Source organism: Hordeum vulgare, chromosome 5H (assembly GCF_904849725.1).
Source record: "Hordeum vulgare subsp. vulgare chromosome 5H, MorexV3_pseudomolecules_assembly, whole genome shotgun sequence".
NCBI classification, from domain to species: Eukaryota; Viridiplantae; Streptophyta; class Magnoliopsida; order Poales; family Poaceae; genus Hordeum; species Hordeum vulgare.
The window spans coordinates 34,492,422-34,503,370 of record NC_058522.1 but is presented as its reverse complement, the minus strand read 5'-3'; positions in this window follow the sequence as shown (position 1 = coordinate 34,503,370).

Genomic DNA, 10,949 nt, shown 5'->3' with positions numbered 1-10,949 from the left:
GTCGGGGGGTGAGGGTCAGTGGCGTCAGGAGTCGAGGGTCAGTGGCGTCGGGCGTCGGGGGTTGGGGGTCGAGGGTCAGTCGCGTCTGGAGTCGAGGGTCAATGGCGTCGGGCGTCGGGGGTCGGCGGTTAGTGGAGTCGGGGGTTTGGAGTCGGGGTCAAGGGTCAACGGTCAGTGGTGTCGGGCATTGGGGTCGGGAGTCGGGTGTCAGTGGCGTCGGAGGTCGGGGGTCGAGGGTCAGGGGTTGGTGGCGTCGGTCGTCGTGGGCCGGGGGTCGGGGGTCGGGGTCCTCTTCTTTCTTCTTCTCCTCTCTCCTCTTTTTCTTCTTCTTCTTCTTCTTCTTGATCATCTTATTATTATTATTATTATTATTATTATTCTTTTTTCTCCTCCTCCTCCTCCTCCTCTTCTTCTTCTTCTTCTTCTTCTTTCTTTTATCTTTCTCCTCCTCTCCTCTTTCTTCTTCTTCTTCTTCTTCTTATTCTTCTTCTTCTTTCTTTCTTTTATCTTTCTCCTCCTCTCCTCTTTCTTCTTCTTCTTCTTCTTCTTTCTTCTTCTAGTTTATTATTCTCTTATTTTCTTCTAAGTTTGACTAGATAAAGCATGTAGAGTAGGAGCATAACATAGAATTCAGCGCAAACATACATGTTTCTATTACAATAGAACCTCAAAAGGCTAAGATCTAAGAGGTGCAAATAAAACTACATCAATGCTTCATGCATCAGGTTTATGTCAACACCTCCTATCTTCAGACCAAAAGCTTAACATGCAACTTCTGTCAAAAATGCAAATTTACATCAAATGCAAATCTATCATTTCTTTTTTGGGGCCCATACCCTTCTTCATCTATCATTTCTTTTTTCTATCTATTTTTTTTTTCTATCTACTTTTTCTACTTAATAAACTAACTATCTAATTTAACATAAAAACAGAAGAAGAAAAAACTAACTATCCAATTTAGGAGAAAAAACACAAAATAAACTAACTATCTAAATTAACTATCTAATTTAAAAGAAAAAACAAGAAATAAAGCGAAAAAGAAAAAAAACCTTACCAGCGTAGGGGCAGTGGGCGGCCGGGGCGGAGGGCAGTGGGAGGAGGGGAGGGCGAGCTCCGGCCCTGGGCGGCGGGGAGGAGGTGCGGGGGGGGGAGGGGAGGGCGACCTCCGGCCGCACGGCGATGGTGGGCTGGAGCGGCTCCGGTGGTGGCGGCGGCGGTACTCGGGTGGGCAGGGCGCGGGAAGGAGGGGCGCGTGGAGGACGGGCGCGGGGAGGAGTTCCGCGGGGAGGAGGGGAGGGCGAGCTCGGGTGGTGGTGGCGGCGGCGCTGGAGTGGGCAGTGCGCGGGGAGGAGTTGCGCTGGGGTGCGTGGGCAGTGCGCGAGTTGGCCGTTAGGGGTGGGTGGGGTGGGGGGCTGGGCGCCGTTAGGGGGAGCTCCTTTGCCATCTGCAAAGGCTGGGAGGCAGACGGCAAAGGGGTGGGTGGGGTGGGGCGCGAGTTGGCCATTAGGGTGGCGCCTCTTTGCGGTCCGCGTGCTCTTTGCTGTCCGCCTTTAGGGCCTTTGCCATGCGTCAGCAGAAAGCAAAGAGGTGGCAGACGGCAAATAAAACCTTTGCCATCGGCAACCTCTTTGCCATCCGCTTTGTACCAACTGACGGCAAAGAGCATCTTTGCCATGCGTCAGCAGACGGCAAAGGCACGACAGACGGCAAACTTATCAATTCCAGTAGTTGTTGCATGTGATACAACCAGAAGGTTTTGTTGATCCTAAAGGATGCTAAGAAGTATGCAAAGCTCCAACGATCCTTCTATGGACTGGAGCAGGCATCTTAGATTTGGAATATACGCCTTGATGAGATGATCAAATATTTTGGTTTTATACAAAGTTTATGAGAAACTTGTATTTCGAAACAAGTGAGTGGGAGCACTATAGAATTTCTGATGAGTTGATCGGAAATGATGTATAATTTCTCGAAATCATATAGGGTTGTTTGAAAAGTGTTTTTCAATGGAAAACCTAGATTGAGTGATACGTCTCCATGGTATCTACTTTTCCAAACTCTTTTGCCCTTGTTTTGGACTCTAATTTGCATGATTTGAATGGAACTAACCCGGAGGGGTAAATCGTCGCCATCGCCATCACCAACACTCCTCTCATCGGAGGGGACTCATCCCCATCAACATCTTCATCAGCACCATCTCATCTCCAAACCCTAGTTCATCTCTTGTAACCAATCTCCGTCTCACGACTCCGATTGGTACTTGTAAGGTTGCTAGTAGTGTTAATTACTCCTTGTAGTTGATGCTATTTGGTTTACTCGGTGGAAGATCTTATGATCAGATCCTTAATGCTATTCAATACCTCTCTGATCATGAACAATATTATGCTTTGTGAGTAGTTACGTTTGTTCCTGAGGACATGGGATAAGTCTTGCTATAAGTAGTCATGTGAATTTGGTATTCGTACGATATTTTGATGCATTGTATGTTGTCTTTCGTCTAGTGGTGTTATGTGAACATCGACTACATAAAACTTCACCATTATTTGGGCCTAGAGGAAGGCATTGGGAAGTAGTAAGTAGATGATGGGTTGCTAGAGTGACAGAAGCTTAAACCCTAGTTTATGCATTGCTTCGTAAGGGGCTGATTTGGATCCACTAGTTTAATGCTATGGTTAGACTTTGTCTTAATTCTTCTTTGATAGTTGCGGATGCTTGCGAGATGGATTAATCATAAGTGGTATGTTTCTCCAAATAAGGACAACACCCAAGCATCGGTCCACCCACATATCAAAATATCAAAGTAGCAAACGCGAATCATATGAACATGATGAAAACTAACTTGACAGAATTCCCATGTGTCCTCGGGAGCGCTTTACCTTATATAAGAGTTCGTCCAGGCTTGTCCCTTGCTACAAAAGGGATTGAGCCATCTAGCTGCACCTTTATTACTATAGTTACTTGCTACCCGTTATGAATTATCTTATCACACAATTATCTGTTACCGATAATTTCAGTGCTTGCACAGAATACCTTGCTGAAAACCACTTGTCATTTCCTTCCGCTCCTTGTTGGGTGCGACACTCTTAATTATCTAAAGGACTTTGGTAGATCCCGTACACTTTTGGGTCATCAAGACTCTTTTTTGGCGCCCTTGCCGGGGAGTGAAGCGCCTTTGGTAAGTGGAATTTGGTAAGGAAACATTTATATAGTGTGCTGTAATTTATTGTCACTTGTCACTATGGAAACTAATCCTTTGAGGAGCTTGTTCGGGTATCTTCACCTCGACCGGAAGCACAAGGAGTTGCTCCTCAACGTACTGCACCTACTGAAAATATTCATTATGAAATTCCTTCGGGTATGCTAGAGAAATTGTTGGCTAATCCTTTTACAGGAGTTGGAACATCACATCCCGACTTGCATCGAATCTATGTAGATGAAGTTTGTGGTTTATTTAAGCTTGTAGGTTTGCCCGAGAATGAGGTCAAGAAGAAGGTATTTCCCTTATCTTTGAGGGATAAAGCATTGACATGGTATAGGCTATGTGATGATACTGGCTCATGGAACTACAACCAATTGAAATTGGAATTTCATCAAAAGTTTTATCCTATGCATTTGGTACATCGTGATCGGAATTATATCTATAATTTTTGGCCTCGTGATAGAGAAAGTATCGCTAAAGCTTGGGGGAGGCTTAAGTCAATGTTATATTCATGCCCCAACCATGAGCTCCCTAGAGAAATTATTATTATGAACTTTTATGCTCGGCTTTCTCATGACAATCGCACCATGCTTGACACTTCTTGTACCGGTTCTTTTATGAAGAGAGATATTGACTTCAAATGGGATTTATTGGAAAGAATTAAATGCAACTCTGAAGATTGGGAGTTTGATGAAGGTAAGGAGTCAGGTATGAATCTTAAGTTCGATTGCGTTAAATCCTTTGTTGAAACAAATACTTTTTATGATTTTACGCTAAACATGGACTTGACTGTGAGATAGTAGCTTCATTGTGTGAATCATTTGCTTCTCATATTAATCTCCCTAAAGAGAAGTGGTTTAAATATCATCCTCCCATAGAAGTCAATGTAGTAAAACCCAATCGAGTTGAAGAGAAAGTGATTGCTTATAATGATCCTATTGTTCCTAGTGCTTACATTGAGAAACCACCTTTCCTATTAGAATAAAGGAAAATGCTAAAGATTCAACTCTGATACGTAAGGGCTATATTAGAACACCTATACCCCCTGAGAAAATTATAGTTGAACCTAGCATTGCTATTATCAAAGATCTCTTGTTCGATATTGTTGATGGGCATGTTATTCACTTCTGTGAAGATGCTGCTAGAATTGCTAAACCTCATGCTAGAGACAAACATAAGACTGTTGTTGGCATGCTTGTTGTTCCTGTTAAGATAGAGATCATTGTTATCATGAATTATCTGACGTGGGTGCTAGTGTTAGTGCAATACCTTGATCTTTATATGATGAAATTAAAGACGAGATTACACCTGTCGAGATGGTATTTATTCATGTTACTATCCAACTTGCCAATAGAGATACTATCTGCCCTTTGGGAATTGTTAGAGATGTTGAAGTCTTGTGTGGTAAAACTAAATATCCTGCTGATTTTCTCGTTCTTGCTACCACACAAGATAGCTATTGTCCCATCATATTTGGCAGACCTTTCCTCAATACTGTTAATGCTCAGATTGATTGTGAGAAACAAACTGTTACTGTTGGCTTTGAACGTGTGTCACATGAATTCAATTTCTCCAAGTTTGGTAGACAACCTCATGAAAAAGAATTGTCTAGTAAGGATGAAATTGTTGCTCTAGCTTCTATTGATGTCCCTCCTATTGATCCTTTAGAGCCATACTTGCTTGAGCATGAAAATGATATGCATATGGATGAAAGGAATGCGATAAATAGAGTTATCTTTGAACAACATCCTATCCTTAAGAATAATTTTCCTGTTGAATTACTTGGAGATCCACCTCCACCAAAGGGTGATTGTGTGTTTGAGCTTAAACAGTTACCTAATACTCTTAAGTATGCTTATCTTGATGAAAAAGAGATATATCTTGTTAATATTAGTGCTAACCTTTTAGAGCATGAAGAAAAGAAATTATTGAAAACTCTAAGGAAGCACCGTGATGCTATTGGATATACTCTTGATGATCTGAAGGGCGTTAGTCCCACTCTATGCCAGCATAAAATCAAAACTGATCCTGATTCCAAACCAGTTGTCGATCTTCAACGAAGATTAAATCCTAAGATGAAAGAGGTGGTAAGAAAAGAAATACTAAAGCTCCTGGAAGCAGGTATTATCTATCCTGTTGCTCATAGTGATTGGGTAAGTCTGGTGCATTCCATCCCTAAGAAGGGAGGTAATACCGTTGTCCCTAATGATAAAGATGAATTGATCCCACAAAGAATTGTTACTGGCTATAGGATGGTAATTGATTTTAGGAAATTAAATAAAGCCACTAGAAAAGATCATTACCCTTTGCCTTTTATTAACCAAATGCTAGAAAGATTGTCTAAACACACACACTGTTGCTTTCTAGATGGTTATTCTGGTTTCTCTCAAAAACCTGTTGCACAATCTGATCAGTAGAAAATCACTTTTACCTTCCCTTTGGGTACCTTTGCTTATAGATGTATACCTTTTGGTCTATGTAATGCACCTGCTACCTTTCAAAGATGTATGATGGCTATATTCTGTGACTTTTGTGAAAAGATTGTTGAGGTTTTCATGGATGATTTCTCCGTTTAGGGATCTTCTTTTGATGATTGCTTGAGCAACCTTGATCGAGTTTTGCAGAGGTGTAAAGCTACCAACCTTGTCTTGAATTGGGAGAAGTGCCACTTTATGGTTAATGAAGGCATTGTAGGACATAAAATTTCTGAAAGAGGTATTGAAGTCGATAAGGCTAAAGTTGATGCGATCGAGAAAATGCCACGCCCTACAGATATTAAAGGTATAAGAAGTTTTCTTGGTCATGCTGGTTTCTGTAGAAGGTTCATTAAGGACTTCTCTAAGATTTCTAGGCCTCTTACCAATCTCTTGCAAAAAGATATTCCATTTGTTTTTTATGATGATTGTGAGGAAGCATTTGAAGTACTTATGAAGGCCTTGATAACTGCACCAATTGTTCAACCACCTGATTGGAATCTACCTTTTGAAATTATGTGTGATGCTAGTGATTTTGCTATTGGTGCTGTTCTAGGACAAAGAGTTGATAAGAAATTAAATGTTATTCACTATGCTAGTAAAACTCTAGATAGTGCCCAAAGAAACTATGCTACTACTAAAAAGGGATTTTTAGCAGTCGTGTTTGCATGTGATAAGTTCAGATCTTATATTGTTGATTCCAGAGTTACTATTCACACTGATCATGGTGCTATTAAGTATATCATGGAAGAGAAAGATGCTAAACCTAGACTTATCATATGGGTTCTCTTGCTACAAGAATTTGATTTGCATGTTGTTGATACGAAGGGTGCTGAGAACCCCGTCGCAGATAACTTGTCTAGGTTTGAGAATGTTCTTGATGATCCACAACCTATCGATGATAGCTTTCCTGATGAACAACTGAATGTCATCAATGCTTCACATAGTACACCTTGGTATGATGATTATGCAAATTATATTGTTGCTAAATATGTACCACCTAGTTTCACATACCAACAAAAGAAAAAATTCTTCTTTGATTTGAGACACTACTTTTGGGATGATCCTCACCTTTATAAAGAAGGAGTAGATGGTGTTATTAGACGTTGTGTACCTGAGCATGAACAGGGACAGATCCTAAAGAAGTGTCACTCCGAGGCTTACGGAGGACACCATGCGGGAGATAGAACTACACACAAGGTATTGCAATTCGGTTTTTATTGGCCTACTCTCTTCAAGGATGCTCGTAAGTTTGTCTTGTCTTGTGATGAATGTCAGAGAATAGGTAATATCAGTAAACGTCAGGAAATGCCTATGAATTATTCACTTGTCATTGAACCATTTGATGTTTGGGGTTTTCATTATATGGGGCCTTTTCCAAAGTCCAGCGGGTATACTCATATTCTAGTTGTTGTTGATTACGTTACTAAGTGGGTAGAAGCTATCCCAACTAGTAGTGCTGATCATAACACCTCTATTAAGATGCTTAAAGAAGTTATTTTCCCTAGATTTGGAGTCCCTAGATATTTATGACTAATGGTGGTTCACATTTTATTCATGGTGCTTTTCGTAAAACGCTTGCTAAGTATGATGTCAACCATAGAATTGCATGTCCTTATCATCCTCAGTCTAGTGGTCAAGTAGAGTTAAGTAATAGAGAAATTAAACTAATTCTGCAAAAGACTGTTAATAGGTCTAGAAAGAATTGGTCTAAAAAACTTGATGATGCACTCTGGGAATATACAACTAATTATAAGAATCCCATGGGCATGTCTCCGCATAAAATGGTTTACGGTAAAGCATGTCATTTACCTCTTGAGCTAGAGCATAAGGCTTATTGGGCAATCAAAGAGCTCAACTTTGATTTCAAACTTGCTGGTGAGAAGAGGTTATTTGATATTGGCTCACTTGATGAATGGAGAACTCAGGCATATGAAAATGCCAAGTTGTTTAAAGAAAAGGTTAAGAGGTGGCATGATAAAAGGATACAAAAATGTGAGTTCAATGTAGGTGATTATGTCTTTATATATAATTCTCGTTTAAGATTTTTTGCAGGGAAGCTTCTCTCTAAATTGGGAAGGTCCTTACATTGTCGAGGAAGTATATCGTTCCGGTGCCATCAAGATCAACAATGCGGAAGGTAATTTTCCGAGAGTTGTAAATGGGCAAAGAATCAAGCATTATATCTCAGGTACTCGCATAAATGTTAAAAGCAATATTATTAATACCATAACTCCGGAGGAGTACATAAGGGATATTTACCAGCTTGTTTCAGACTCCAAAAACGAAGAGGAATGTGATACTATAAGTAAACTGACTCCAAAACTTTTCCAATAGCAATTTTTTTCTCCGTTTTGGAATATTTAGAAAAATACAAAAATTTAAAGTAGTCCGGAAAGCGCACGAGATTTCCCGTTCTTCTTTTGCTTGTTGGGAGCTTTCCCATGTAAATAGTTTTGTTTTTCTTTGGGTCAAGGTAGAAGACCATGATTAAAATGATTAGTGGCTCTCATATGCATTATTGTTTATCTAACAGAGAGCCCGTATTACTTTGTCTTCTCCTCTGAGTTTCCTTGCAGATTCTAGCTTAGTCCAATGCATGAACACTCGTATTATTATTCACATCATTCCGTTGTGCAAGTGAAAGGCAATAATGACGATATATGATGAAGTGACTGAGCCTAGAAAAGCTGGTATGAACTCGACCTATTTTGTTTTTGCAAATATGAGTAGCGCATCGTTCCTAAGTCAGCATTGTCATGAGAGAAACATGTTTGCAATGACAACTTAGAGATCATAGTTTCTGATGCCATGCTTAATTAGCTAGGAGGTTATAATGGTTTGTCTTGGATGCCAACATGAATTTCAAGATGATTATGATGTAGTACGATAGGATGGTATCCTCCTTTGAATGATTCAAGTGGCTTGACTTGGCACATGTTCACGCATGTAGTTGAAACAAATCAACATAGCCTCTACGATATTCATGTTTATGGTGATTTATATCCTACTCATGCTTGCACTCAACATTGGTTAATTTCAATGCACATTGATGACTGTTGTCGCTCTCTAGTTGGTCGATTCCTAGTCTTTTGCTAGCCTTCACTTGTACTAAGCAGGAATACTGCTTGTGCATCCACTTCCATTATCCCAAAGTTGTTCCATATGAGTCCACCATACCTACCTATATGCAGTATCTACCTGCCGTTCGAAGTAAATTTGCATGTGCCACTCTCTAAATCTTCAAATAATAATCTGTTTTGTATGCCCGAACCGCTCATGGGGTGACAAGGGGCGGTCAGTATCTTCCATGCTAGGTGTGTTATCCTCGATACGTGTTTATTCACTATCACTCATGAGAAAGGGGCCGGTAATCGAAATGCCCAGTTCCATGCTCAAATCAAATCAAAAATATAACGGCAAACAAAACTCCCCCTGGATTGTTGTTGGTATGGATGGCACCCGAGGATTCCGCTAGTCATGGAGTGTGATTGATCGGTGGCGGGGGAGTCAAAACTTTACTATTCTGTTTGGGAACCGCCTATAATATGTGTAGCATGGAAGATGGTGAAAACTCTTGGTCATCGCGTTGAAAATGAAAGCATGCCACCCGAAATTATTTATCTCTGTTTTAAAAGCTTGAGCTCTGGCACCTCTACAAATCAATGCTTCCCTCTGCGAAGGCCTATCTCTTTACATTACTGTTGAGTCATCCTCTTCTTATAAAAGGCACCAATTAGAGAGCACCTCCGTCATTTTTACTCTTTGCTATTAATTGATATTGAGTATGACTGTGACTGGATCTTCTTTGCCATGAATTACAATGTTCAATCAGGCCTTGGTCTTTGAAGTTGCTCTGCATTTATGTTTTGCGGTTTCAGAAAGGGCTAGCGAGATACCATCTGTTCATATTGTATCTTGATTGTTTTAATGGAGGTGTTGACGTTTGAAACTTATTATTATTGCTCGATAGTTGATTATGCCATTAATATGAGTGCACCTTGAGACCTAAATGTTATTGCTTATGTGGTTAGATTATGATCTTGCTGAAAATCCGAATATGAGTTAGACATAATTACAACAACAAGATCAAGCAGAGTTCGTAAAAGTTTTTCCTTTTGTCTCTTTCAGTTTGTCAACTGAATTTCTTGAGGACAATCAAGGCTATAAGCTTGGGGGAGTTGATACGTCTCCGTCGTACCTACTTTTCCAAACTCTTTTGCCCTTGTTTTGGACTCTAGTTTGCATGATTTGAATGGAACTAACCTGGACTGACGTTGTTTTCAGCAGAATTGCCATGGTGTTGTTTTTGTGCAGAAATAAAAGTTCTCGGAATGACCTGGAAACTTACGAGGATTTTTGTGGAATATATAAAAAATACTGGCGCAAGAATTACCAGAATACACGGAGCCATGAGCCCACAAGCCCAGGAGGCACGCCCCCCAAGGCCGCGCCTGGCAGGCTTGTGGGGCCCACGTTGCTTCGCAGCCTCCAACTCCAACTCTATATAGTCTATTTCGTCCTAGAAAATAGGAAGGGAGATCTTTCGGGAAGAAATGCCGCCACCACGAGGCAAAACTTGAGCAAAACCAATCTAGAGCTCCGGCAGGGCCGTCCTGCCGGGGAAACTTCCCTTCGGGAGGGGGAAATCGTCGCCATCGTCACCACGAACACTCCTCTCATCGGAGGGGACTCATCCCCATCAACATATTCATCATCACCATCTCATCTCCAAACCCTAGTTCATCCCTTGTAACCAATCTCCGTCTCGCGACTCCGATTGGTACTTGTAAGGTCGCTAGTAGTGTTAATTACTCCTTGTAGTTGATTGTAGTTGGTTTACTCGGTGGAAGATCTTTTGATCAGATCCTTAATGCTATTCAATACCTCTCTGATCATGAAGAATATTATTCTTTGTGAGTAGTTACGTTTGTTCCTGAGGACATGGGATAAGTCTTGCTATAAGTAGTCATGTGAATTTGGTATTCATTCGATATTTTGATGCGTTGCATGTTGTCTTTCCTCTAGTGGTGTTATGTGAACCTCGACTACATAACACTTCACCATTACTTGGGCCTAGAGGAAGGCATTGGGAAGTAATAAGTAGATTATGGGTTGCTAGAGTGACAGAAGCTTAAACCCTAGTTTATGCGTTGCTTCGTAAGGGGCTGATTTGGATCCACTAGTTTAATGCTATGGTTAGACTTTGTCTTAATTCTTCTTTCATAGTTGCGGATGCTTGCGAGAGGGGTTAATCATAAGTGGGATGTTTGTCC